Source organism: Drosophila novamexicana, unplaced genomic scaffold, assembly GCF_003285875.2.
Source record: "Drosophila novamexicana strain 15010-1031.04,08,12 unplaced genomic scaffold, DnovRS2.1 tig00001639-arrow-arrow-pilon, whole genome shotgun sequence".
Taxonomy (NCBI): domain Eukaryota; kingdom Metazoa; phylum Arthropoda; class Insecta; order Diptera; family Drosophilidae; genus Drosophila; species Drosophila novamexicana.
Window position 1 is genome coordinate 28,250 of NW_020824873.1, and position 13,054 is coordinate 41,303.

Below are 13,054 nucleotides of genomic sequence, written 5' to 3' on the forward strand. Positions count from 1 at the left end.
ACTGGCCAGGAAGCTGAGATCATTGGCCGATCACAGTATCCTGACCTTGACGCGAAGGACAGACTGGCTGTAATCCGAAGCCAAGTCAAGGACCACCTGCACACCGCATACGAGCGAAGCCGCCAACGATACAACCACCGTGCGCGCCAGCTCCATCTGGAACCGGGACAGGAAGTGTGGAGGCGCAACTTTGCACTAAGCAGCTTCGGCAAAGCCTTCAATGCCAAGTTCGCCCGGAAATTCTTGAAGAGCCGAGTCGTCCGAGCCGTGGGCACCAATGCCTACGAGTTAGAAGATCTCCAGGGACGCATGCTAGGCGTCTTCCACGCAAAAGATATACGAACATAATCGTAGTTTGCTCACCTCAATGCCAGGCAATGGCGGCGGCAGCGCCCGTCCTCCCTGTTTTGTTTTTTTTTTTTTCGGGTCGGTGCGAAATATGGATTGGCCTACGTTGGGCATCGTTATTAGCCGGCTGGGTCAATCCATGAAATGCGCACGCAGATTCCTTGTAATGGTCATTCATGTCATTACAATAATCTGCGTGGTGATGTTGCATTTGACGTTATCGGTAGCACCGAGGGTTTCCTAGTTGGTTGCGTGCGATATTATCGGCCACGCCGATATCTTTTCGCCATAGGATCGGAGTATGCGGGGTGAAGCGGCGCCCACGGCGGAGCCCAAATTTTTGAAGGGTGGCAACGCCAGACTTGCGATCCACGGCGCCAATAGCGACGATTGCTATTGGCCGCTCAGTTCGCTCTTAAAGGGAATATGAATTGAGTGGATCGCATGCCCTTGTATATGCCCTTGACCGTCATATGGGCCATTGACCCAAAAAAATGCAGCTGTGCAGATGTGCAGCAACGGTGCCCGCATCGCATATGTATGCGTGTGCCGAAATTCGGCACCGATGATGTTGCTGCCCAAATGTAATGAGAGTTCGATTTTGTCAGCGGTCCACAGCGGACGTACCGGCTCACCGTTAAGAAAATCTGAAAATTGGATATTTTATTTTGCCGGCTAAGGGCATGTGCTTAAAAAAAAAGAGGAATAGAAAATATCAAATCACACTTGTTTTTTGAGGAGGTTTCTTTATTAGTAAATCGCTTAACCCTTATGTGCTAAGGTATTGCAAAAAAAAGAACTTAAAACCTAAGTGCGACGAGACAAGCAAAAAAAAAAAAATTAACGGTTCCGGCAACAAAGGGACCAGCTCCCGCACCTCAGCGGCACACACCAGCCATATCCGCGACGCCGCCAGCCAAGTGTCGGCGTAATCTACGAGACGGACGGACGAGCCATCACGGACCGGACGCCAACAGCGAAGAAGCGGCCACAGGCGAGACCACGCCCACATCCTCCGAGTGAGTCCGTTTCATTTTTGCCCATCCTCGTTCGAGCCCATGGCAGAGATATGATGGAGGCTCCTGACCGTACTCCCTGAAAAAGAACAGAGTTTTTTTGTCGTTAAATTTAGTTTTTTTGTATTTATAAATCATGTCCATACTTACATAGGCACTTACGCCGAGTTTCACTTTAGAGTGCGAACGGTGAGGGAATTTCCAAGGGTGATGCATCTGCGCCTGTAAAAGATAAACATTTAAAATTAACACTTGCGCGAACTATGCTCACATACTTACCTAATTGGAATTATCCATTTACATCGCCCCTTACCTCCCCCAGAGAGCTCTTTAGGTAGGGTAAGGTAGAATTAAGCGATTTAATACAATTCATATCACCTACCTGTTGCACGACCGATATTCGTGGCATACCCAGTTTTGCGTAGTTGTGTGGGCACATTGGTCCTAAATTGGCGCAACGTTTGCATCCAAATTTCCTTCGTGCGTGTTTTGTTTTTGCGGCGACTAGCAGTATCCTGGTAGAATTTCGTCGCCTGTTCCACTTAGTGCTGTTAAAATGAAAAAAAGAGAATTCTAGAAGATAAGAGAAAAATTTAGGCATTAATACACTTTGTCCATAAGTATAAATATAAATATGCAATATTAATACGCACCCGTGTAAGAAACGTTCACGTGCATAAGTGTTAATTCATCTGGACGGAGACCTCATGCAAATCAGAAAGGAATAAAAGAAATATTAAGGCCAATAATTATAAGAATGCACAAACCATTATACGCACCTGTGAAGCTAACCAAATATCCTCTTGTAAGAGATTCGAAATAGCTGCAAAGATAAATGCCATAAGCAATGCTTATAAGTGTTATTCACTTTAAGAAAACGCAACCAATTATATACCGTATCTGATGAGAGAAATGTTCGGTTAAATTTTCTTCGTTGGGGAGAATTGGCATAACAGCCGGCACAGGCTGATGGCCATCTAATGGACAAAATGAGGAAGACGAGTGTAGGTGCTCGTCTCATGGTTGGGCGGGTACGCTGGGTCCGGAACCGGGGCCCGATCTGGAAGAGTAAGGTGGATTAATTGTGTTTTTTGTAAATTTATATTGAGTGTCTCACCTTTGTTGTTTACATTTTCATAGTTGTTACAGCTGTTTATTTTGTTCATGAGTTAGAAGTTCCGATTGTTTGACGTTATCGTTCATAATATATTTGCATAGTGCTGTGTAAGTCTGTTTTGCTACAGACGTGTAGCTTTGTTGTTATCGATTGTGCGGACTGCGGGCCAGGGATGGGACTACACCCAGAGAAACCGATGAGCCAGCCGGCGCGGCCCACAGAGAAACAAGCAGTTCCGTAACAATATGGCGCCCAACTTGAAGAAGCACTCGGCTTCTTTGAAGTCGTTGCGTAATCATAGAAAAACAAATACGATATAAATGAAGGTACAGAGAAAAGGATTCCTTTGGCTTCAGGACCCACACCGCTGAAGTCTTATGTGGCACGAGTAGGGAGCTCATAATCGCGCAGCGTGACGTGGAATCCGAGAAGCACGACGAAAGTAGAGAGTATCCATAAACATGAGAAGTTTTCTCTTAGTGGTTGATGACGGTAAGTCACGTTTGCATGTTGGCGAAACGTTCGCGTTCAAGGTAGCGTTCCTTGAATGCCGTTCGTCAGTCAAACTGACGAGCTGAGCATTTGACGAATGCTTAAGTGTTGTCCACTGTCCAGATTATGCGTAGATTAGTTAGCCTGTGTTAGGATTTCTTCCCCAAGTATTTGAAATTAATTAGAAAGAAAAAAATTTAATTTTGTAAATGTTTTTGTGGTCGATGTGTATGAAATTATTATTCTCTATTAGTAAGATTTGTTAGTGGGTGTTTATTTATTTATAAATTTATTATGAATATTGGTAACGTTTTGTTTAAGGGTAGCAATTTTTGTAGAAGAGAGGGGTACAGTTCTCAGAAGGGATAAGTATGGCTGAGGAACAGGTGTCTGATTGGGCTTCTGACGCTGATGGGGCGTCGGCTCTGCCACCGCCGCGCCCGGCTGGGGGACTGGTGCGAACGCCAATGAATTTCCGGGGATTTCCAGAGAGACAGATCTCAAATCGGCGGCAAAAGCGGCGATCGCTCAGGCCCACCAAACGTATCGGCATGCTCTGCCATCTGGCATCAGCGAGTCCATCCGCGAGGAGATGCGAGCTGGCTTCATGGAAATTATGAAGGGCATCATTGATGTGCTCAGGCCGCCAGACTAACACTGCGCCGAACCCGCCGAGACATGTCGAGCCGGGACCACGAACAGGCGCCATCCCGAAAGAACGGGAAGTGTTCCAGCGCGAGGCATTTCCACCACCGGTGCCACCGAAGCCACATAGATAAGGCGCACGAGGGGCGGAGTATTCGTCCAGCAGCCCAGTTTACGTCGCAGATGCTCAGTCGAGGAACTGGCGTAACTCGAATAACCGCCATTTCCGAGTAGAGGACCGGAGAGCGGATGATTTTCAACCGGAGGAGGCGTACGCCAACGTACAAGAAACGGCGTACATGAAGCTCGAGCGGTGGAACGTCAAGTTTGATGCCTGGAGTTCCTGCAGAGGCAGTATCAATGCCCGTGGAAGGAGGTCCTGCGCGGTTTCCACCTGCTCCTGACCGGCCGCGCCCGCGAGTGGTATTGGATGCACGTGCGGCATTCTAGGGTCGACAGCTGGATGCAACTGCGACATGCCCTCTTGGACAGGTTCCGGGGCTACCAGACGGAACACGATGTGATACAGGAGCTATTACAACGAGAGCAACAGGCCAGCGAAGGCGTCGCGTTGTCCACAAGGGACGAGGCCCGTAGCCCACGAGGTTGAAGTACCACCACAACGTACAGAAACGCCGCCGGGAGAACTGGAGGAAGCATTCGTGCGAGGCAGGAACTCATCCCGACTTGTATGCTGGAACTGCAGACAATTCGATCACGTCTTTAGAGACTGCCTGTCCAAGGAGCGGAAAATATTCTGCTATAGGTGTGGAAAGCCGGACACTTTCCAGTGCGAAAACTGTCCGGGAAGCCCCAGAGGGAGCGCGGTGATGGCGGGGCAGACGCGTTCCGGGACGGCGACCGCGGGGAAGCAGGAGAGGGGTACCTACAAAAGCCAATAATCATGGAAAAGGAGACGGAGAGTTGGAATAAGGATCAGGATAAGGCGTATTATAATAATAATATAAGCAAAGGAGGAACACTTAGGGGCTTACCGTATGAAGAACGTGTTCGGGCATACATGTCGGCCCGAAATAGAATTTTTGGTGAGCGGCAGGTGGAAGGGATGACACTAGCCAACCGGAGAGTGGTGAAGGCACGTGCGCGCTTCCGCAGACGCAGGATTACCCGGCGCCAGGTCGTCGAAGCGGTGAGACGGGAGGATTGTATAGACCCACGCGTATTTGCCGAAGTGGAAGTCGCCGGGGCCAAGATGAAAGGGTTGCTGGACACGGGGGCCTCAGTCAGTCTGTTGGGACGAGGATGCCGGAAGTTAGTGGAGGAACTGGGATGGGAAGCGCGGCCTTACGAATCGATGGTGAGGACAGCGGCGGGTGCCAATCGCCCAATTTTAGGTCGCGTGGTTCTGCCTGTGAAATACGAGAATAGAAAGGAAAATATCGTATTTTACATGTGCCCGGACCTGCGACAGGAACTATACCTGGGGATCGATTTCTGGCGGGCCTTTGAGATTGTACCAGAGCTGCTCGGTCCGGCCAGAAAGCCAGGAACACCACCAGAGGCATCTGAGGAAACGGTAGCGAACCCAGAGGTGGCATATTACCGGGACGACGACGACTGCGCGGCGGATTCGGAAATGTGGGACCTGGACAACGATCAGAAGAGTCAGTTGGAAAGCGTGAAGCGCAGATTTCTCCAATTTGAGAAGGATGGCCTAGGGAAAACTCACCTGCTCCAGCACCGAATTCAGCTGATCGAGGGAACAGAACCCGTGAAGGACAGACATTATCCGCTGTCTTCATCCAATGCGACGCGTCTCACTACGGAGTAGGAGCCGTGTTGTTCCAGCTAGACGACGAGCAACAGGAAAGGCCGATCGCATTCTCCTCGACCAAACTCAACAAGCACCAGATCAACTATTCGGTGACCGAGAAGGAATGCCTAGCCGCCAAGCTGGCCATACATCGATTTCGACCGTACGTGGAGATGATGCCGTTCACGGTAATCACCGATCATGCGAGCCTGCAGTGGCTTATGAGTCTCAAAGACTTGAGCGGGAGACGTCAGCTCATGGAGGCATGAGGAAAACGCTGCATGCGCTGCGCAGGCGATATTATTGGCCCAACATGGCCATACAAGTCAGGTATTATGTACGGAAATGCGAGACATGCAAGGAGACCAAGGCACAAAACTACCGGATGCAGGTCGGCATTGGGGAAGAAGTGCGCACCGACCGCCCCTTCCAGAAGCTTTATATCGACTTCTTGGGGAAGAATCCACGGTCGAAACGAGGGCATGCGTGGATATTCGTCGTCGTAAACCACTTCTCGAAATTTACCTTCCTGAAGGCCATGAGGGTAGCCACCGCGGCGGATGTCGTTTACTTCCTAGTGCATGATGTGTTCTTCAAATTTGGCGTGCCGTTCGATGCTACTGTCCAGGCGTTTGGCATTACCCACCTGCGCACACCAGTGTATTCGCCTCAGAGCAACGCCGCCGAACGCGTGAACCACACAGTGCTGTCTGCAATCAGAACCTACCTGGGTCAGGATCATCGGGATTGGGACGCGTACCTACCAGAGGTGGAAGTGGCGATCCGGAATGTGGTCCACAGCGCTACGGGAGTTACTCCGTTTTTCGCGGTCTTTGGACAGCAGATGTACCTGAATGGTTCCAGTTACAAACTGGCCAGGAAGCTGAGATCATTGGCCGATCACAGTATTCCTGGCCTTGACGCGAAGGACAGACTGGCTGTAATCCGAAGCCAAGTCAAGGACCACCTGCACACCGCATACGAGCGAAGCCGCCAACGATACGACCACCGTGCGCGCCAGCTCCATCTGGAACCGGGACAGGAAGTGTGGAGGCGCAACTTTGCACTAAGCAGCTTCGGCAAAGCCTTCAATGCCAAGTTCGCCCTGAAATTCTTGAAGAGCCGAGTCGTCCGAGCCGTGGGCACCAATGCCTACGAGTTAGAAGATCTCCAGGGACGCATGCTGGGCGTCTTCCACGCAAAAGATATACGAACATAATCGTAGTTTGCTCACCTCAATGCCAGGCAATGGCGGCGGCAGCGCCCGTCCTCCCTGTTTTGTTTTTGTTTTTTCGGGTCGGTGCGAAATATGGATTGGCCTACGTTGGGCATCGTTATTAGCCGGCTGGGTCAATCCATGAAATGCGCACGCAGATTCCTTGTAATGGTCATTCATGTCATTACAATAATCTGCGTGGTGATGTTGCATTTGACGTTATCGGTAGCACCGAGGGTTTCCTAGTTGGTTGCGTGCGATATTATCGGCCACGCCGATATCTTTTCGCCATAGGATCAGAGTATGCGGGGTGAAGCGGCGCCCACGGCGGAGCCCAAATTTTTGAAGGGTGGCAACGCCAGACTTGCGATCCACGGCGCCAATAGCGACGATTGCTATTGGCCGCTCAGTTCGCTCTTAAAGGGAATATGAATTGAGTGGATCGCATGCCCTTGTATATGCCCTTGACCGTCATATGGGCCATTGACCCAAAAAAATGCAGCTGTGCAGATGTGCAGCAACGGTGCCCGCCTCGCATATGTATGCGTGTGCCGAAATTCGGCACCGATGATGTTGCTGCCCAAATGTTATGAGAGTTCGATTTTGTCAGCGGTCCACAGCGGACGTACCGGCTCACCGTTAAGAAAATCTGAAAATTGGATATTTTATTTTGCCGGCTAAGGGCATGTGCTTAAAAAAAAAAAGAGGAATAGAAAATATCAAATCACACTTGTTTTTTGAGGAGGTTTCTTTATTAGTAAATCGCTTAACCCTTATGTGCTAAGGTATTGCAAAAGAAAGAACTTAAAACCTAAGTGCGACGAGACAAGCAAAAAAAAAAAAAAATTAACGGTTCCGGCAACAAAGGGACCAGCTCCCGCACCTCAGCGGCACACACCAGCCATATCCCCGACGCCGCCAGCCAAATGTCGGCGTAATCCACGGGACGGACGGACGAGCCATCACGGACCGGACGCCAACACCGAAGAAGCGGTCACAGGCGAGACCACGCCCACATCCTCCGAGTGAGTCCGTTTCATTTTTGCCCATCCTCGTTCGAGCACTTGGCAGAGATATGATGGAGTCTCCTGACCGTACTCCCTGAAAAAGAACAGAGTTTTTTTTTGTCGTTAAATTTAGTTTTTTGTATTTATAAATCATGTCCATACTTACATAGGCACTTACGCCGAGTTTCACTTAAGAGTGCGAACGTTGACGGAATTTCCAAAGGTGATGCATCTGCGCCTGTAAAAGATAAACATTTAAAATTAACACTTGCGCGAACTATGCTCACATACTTACCTAATTGGAATTATCCATTTACATCGCCCCTTACCTCCCCCAGAGAGCTCTTTAGGTAGGGTAAGGTAGAATTAAGCGATTTAATACAATTCATATCACCTACCTGTTGCACGACCGATATTCGTGGCATACCCAGTTTTGCGTAGTTGTGTGGGCACATTGGTCCTAAATTGGCGCAACGTTTGCATCCAAATTTCCTTCGTGCGTGTTTTGTTTTTGCGGCGACTAGCAGTATCCTGGTAGAATTTCGTCGCCTGTTCCACTTAGTGCTGTTAAAATGAAAAAAAGAGAATTCTAGAAGATAAGAGAAAAATTTAGGCATTAATACACTTTGTCCATAAGTATAAATATAAATATGCAATATTAATACGCACCCGTGTAAGAAACGTTCACGTGCATAAGTGTTAATTCATCTGGACGGAGACCTCATGCAAATCAGAAAGGAATAAAAGAAATATTAAGGCCAATAATTATAAGAATGCACAAACCATTATACGCACCTGTGAAGCTAACCAAATATCCTCTTGTAAGAGATTCGAAATAGCTGCAAAGATAAATGCCATAAGCAATGCTTATAATTGTTATTCACTTTAAGAAAACGCAACCAATTATATACCGTATCTGATGAGAGAAATGTTCGGTTAAATTTCCTTCGTTGGGGAGAATTGGCATAACAGCCGGCACAGGCTGATGGCCATCTAATTTACAAAATGAGGGAGACGAGTGTAGGTGCTCGTCTCATGGTTGGGCGGGTACGCTGGGTCCGGAACCGGGGCCCGATCTGGAAGAGTAAGGTGGATTAATAGTGTTTTTTGTAAATTTATATTGAGTGTCTCACCTTTGTTGTTTACATTTTCATAGTTGTTACAGCTGTTTATTTTGTTCATGAGTTAGAAGTTCCGATTGTTTGACGTTATCGATTTGTGGCTCGTTTTGCATAGTGCTGTGTAAGTCTGTTTTGCTACAGACGTGTAGCTTTGTTGTTATCGATTGTGCGGACTGCGGGCCAGGGATGGGACTACACCCAGAGAAACCGATGAGCCAGCCGGCGCGGCCCACAGAGAAACAAGCAGTTCCGTAACAAATTATGATATATATATAAACACAAAATTAAAATTTTACTATTTTTCTATCCTTATTGGACTAAATGTACTCTCTAAGAATAAAAACAAGACCAGATATTAATATACATAAATTAAGAAAACCCTTTATAATTATGTTTCAAAAGGAGGGAGATGTGGTATGCACATATCGAGAGTACACTGTGCTCAGCACTATGTCCAGTATATACTTCATATATACTTGCATAAGATATATGTGTGCATACATACATATATACGCTTGCATAAGCTATATATGTGCACAACACGCTCTATTCTACCAGCGACGTTTTCGCTGCTTACATATAAGCTACATATATTCGTTTCATATGTTATATATAAAACAACCTGTATACAAAGGGCAGCGCTGCCACCAAGGACTGCTCAGCTTTAGGCTTAGTAATACTTAATACCAAAATGTAAAGACAGATTGATAAAAGTGTCCGGAGCGATAAGAACAGTCGCTCCTTCTAAAACTCGTAATATAACTGAAAAAAAACGGGTTATTTCCGACAGAATAAATAACGACAAAAGAGAACACCTGCATTTAGGTTTCTTCGCACCGAGCAAAAACACTTTTCGTTCTTTTTTTTCGCACAAGTTCTTCCACGAGCACTGAACAGAAAAAAAAAAAACTGCCAAAGTGTCTTTTGTGGATATGCATGTTTTTTTTTTTTTGTTTCTTTTTTTTCCATTAATTATTAAATGGGTGTTTGCTTATAACATAAGTATATACATGTACACATAAGCATCGTGCCATCTTTCTCTCCCACTCTCGCTATAGCTTTCATTGATCTCGTCTCACGACAACAACAAGAAAAGACACTTTTCGCTTCCACTTTTTTCGTTTTGCTCATCGAGAGACACTTATTTTCTGTGCGATCGGCCGAATGTGTTCTGTTAAGATGTTACTGTTAGACAGAACAGTGTGTATTGTTCAAGCAAAAGCAGAAAAAAAAGAACAGAGTACACAAGCGCAACGAAAAAAATATGTTCTATAGAGAGCGATGCAGATCGCATTGAAAATAAGTGTTGACTGTTATTTGCGACCTCTGCTCCTATCTACTATTGCATATAAAAGAACCAATCATTCCGTCACTAAGAGAAAACCGATAGAAATAGTGCACTCAGCCTCAATAGAGATAGAATCCAACTCCAAAAAGCCCAAGACAAGAGCCTCAAGCAATCAAATAAAAATAGGTCACATAGGGAATTCCAAACAAGAGAACGAGTATGGCTAAAAGCAAACAAACGACGGTACAAAGTCAACACCATTATGTACTGAAGAAACGATCTACTCCGACCTTGGCACGAAGGTTCTTATTAAAGAGAGGGTGGCCTATAAGGACAACCTCAAGTAGCACGATTATAGATTTCTCTATTATTTAAGCAAAAAACGTTTATTGCATTTCTTCCAAGATACATTTACCATTAACATCCCTCTAGCCTCATGTTTATTAATTCTGATATCAATCGCACTTACGACTGCGACAATGAAACTGACAAATTACACTCACTCCGACTACATACCCGTAGCAGATGGTGACGTGCCTATGTGGGACAAGTATGGTTACCTAGGACAGACTACGAACATGACAACGAACGAGACTTACGTGGACGAGACCGGGGAGAACACTATGTACTTATTCAACCAGGAACACGTCAAGGAAGTACTCACTACAGACCTTGCACTTATCGACACATTAGTAACTAAAAGTTAATCATAGACAATCTAGCAGTATAAATAAAGATCAAAGTTTGGAGTTCCTGCTACTGCTTTTAAAGCTGTTACTAAAAGAGTAAACAGCTTTAAAAGCAGTAGCAGGAACTCCAGACTTTGACCATTGGGAGCAAATAAAGTCTAGGCATATGCGGTTAATAGATTCTGAAACCAGACAAATAGAAATAAATACGAAGCTACAAACGAAACTCAACGAACTAACAAAGACCTTAGATTCGATACATAAAACTGACGGGACCTCTAAAGATCACCTCTACGAAACATTTTAAGCAAAAAATAGAATGATAATAACAGATTTAGAAAATTTAATCCACGCCATCACTCTGGCTAAAATAAACCCGATCAGCCCAGCAATATTGGATGAAATTGATATAAAAGAAATGATCTTCAAACATTTTAGAAATGCTACTGTAGCAGACATATTAGAAGTAGCTAGCATTACAAAATAACTAAATATTATATTTGCTAATTAAATACCCAAATCCTGAATTAGCCTGTAAGAAAATTAACATTTTTCCCGTCCAACATTCCAATAGAATTTTAGATCTACGCCGTCGGTGAATGCGATGCGGCGGTGAGTTCCACGTTCTGCAGGAAGCTAAGATCACCGAACTGCGTTCAGCAGCTCATATCCGGAACTCTTGCAAAGTGCAGCACTCGCCCGGGATATCTGAGCCCGCTTACCATAGATGACGGCGCGATCATCATCAACGATGCGATCGGCACTATCACAGACAATGCTGGCACAACAACAACAATATATAGTATAGTATAGTATTTCAATCCAATAGCATTATTTACATATTAATCGACTATCCTAAAGTTAAGGTAATATGTAAGAAAGCCATAATATTTTCCGTGACACACAACAACACCGTACTGCAAATGCATGACAACGTAGTGGCGGAATGCGACGATGGAATCTTGGCTGTCATAGAGTGCACTACAATTGACTATGCGACGTTCTGCAAACAGGTAACTCATGAAACCTGTGTTCGCGGAATATATGCATGTGGATCAGTTGTATGCCACAACCCAGTCACCTGGAGCCGATCACGCTAGTGGATTAGGGGATAATAATCGTCAACACACAATTCGCAAGAGTCGGCATAGCTGACGTGCTCGATCGCATAGCTATAAAAACACCAAATATTTGAACCACAACAAAGCTCCCCTAGTGTGGTAGCGGGGAGGTGGCGATAGGTATAAAATGAAATATACTTGAAATATCTATAATATTCTAGAAGCAACATATCATGTTTGGTGGCTCTAGCTCTTATTATTAACTCAATTTGCTAAAAAAAAAAAGGATGTCGATATCGATTGCTTGGAAACGGATTATCGATTATCGGAAACAAACAAACTAACGGACGGGCAGAGAGACGGACATGGCTAGATCGACTCGGCTATTGATGCTGATCAAGAATATATATTCTTTATGGGGTCGGAGATGCTTCCTTCTGCCTGTTACATACATTTGGATTTTTTATCGATTGCTAGGAAACGGAGCAAGTTATCGATTATCGGAAACAAACTCGATCTGCGCGGGAACTAGGAGCATCAACATCTAAAATTTCAAGTCTCTAGCTCTTATAGGTTCTGAGATCCTTGCGTTCATACATACGGACGGACGGACGGGCGGATGGGTGGACGGATAGACAGACGGACATGGCTAGATCGACTCGGCTATTGATGCTGATCAAGAATATATACTTTATGGGGTCGAAGATGCTTCCTTCTGCCTGTTACAGACATTTGGATTTTGCACAAATACAATATACCCTTGTACCCATTTTTAATGGGTTCAGGTTATAAAAATAATGTTCGCGTTACTCAAGGTAATTCAGAAAGCGAGCAGACTCCTTCAGGTATTCAAAGCAACTAAAATTTGTACACACAACTAATCTCAATCTCAGCATATTTATAAAAATTAATAAGAACAAGTAAGAGGTTCTAGTCGGGAGCTCCCGACTAGGGGATACCCTGAACCCTCTTCTTCCAACATCAAATGAATATATATATTCTATTTCAGAAGCTCAAGTTTGGTGACTCTAGCTATTATTGTTTACCAAAATTGCCCAAAAAACAGGATATCGATATCGATTTTTATCGATTGCTTGGAAACTGAGCAAGTTATCGATAATCGGAAACAAACTTGATCTGCGCGGGAACTAGGATCATCTACATCTACATTTCTAGCTCTTATAGGTTCTGAGATCCTTGCGTTCATACATACGGACGGATGGACGGACTTATACTTTATGGGGTCGGAGGAAGATGCTTCCTTCTGCCTGTTTTATACA

At 45.5% G+C, this 13,054-nt stretch overlaps 2 long non-coding RNA genes across 4 annotated transcripts; both read right to left on the reverse strand.

The window, feature by feature from the left end:
- Positions 1-1,286: 1,286 nt before the first annotated feature.
- Positions 1,287-2,390, reverse strand: LOC115768120. 2 transcript variants are annotated; one of them, XR_004018485.1, is made up of 6 exons: positions 2,260-2,390; positions 2,144-2,187; positions 1,747-1,912; positions 1,644-1,692; positions 1,515-1,586; positions 1,287-1,443 (listed from the first exon to the last, which is right to left on the reverse strand). It is a non-coding gene; the product is annotated as an uncharacterized LOC115768120 (long non-coding RNA). The 2 variants fall into 2 exon arrangements; XR_004018486.1 differs by lacking the exons at positions 2,144-2,187; positions 2,260-2,390 and adding an exon at positions 2,018-2,065 and having other exon boundaries at positions 1,747-1,937.
- A 4,995-nt stretch (positions 2,391-7,385) lies between these two features.
- LOC115768113 lies at positions 7,386-8,884 on the reverse strand. 2 transcript variants are annotated; one of them, XR_004018477.1, is made up of 7 exons: positions 8,749-8,884; positions 8,527-8,691; positions 8,411-8,454; positions 8,014-8,179; positions 7,911-7,959; positions 7,782-7,853; positions 7,386-7,709 (listed from the first exon to the last, which is right to left on the reverse strand). It is a non-coding gene; the product is annotated as an uncharacterized LOC115768113 (long non-coding RNA). The 2 variants fall into 2 exon arrangements; XR_004018478.1 differs by lacking the exons at positions 8,411-8,454; positions 8,527-8,691; positions 8,749-8,884 and adding an exon at positions 8,285-8,332 and having other exon boundaries at positions 8,014-8,204.
- Positions 8,885-13,054: the final 4,170 nt, after the last annotated feature.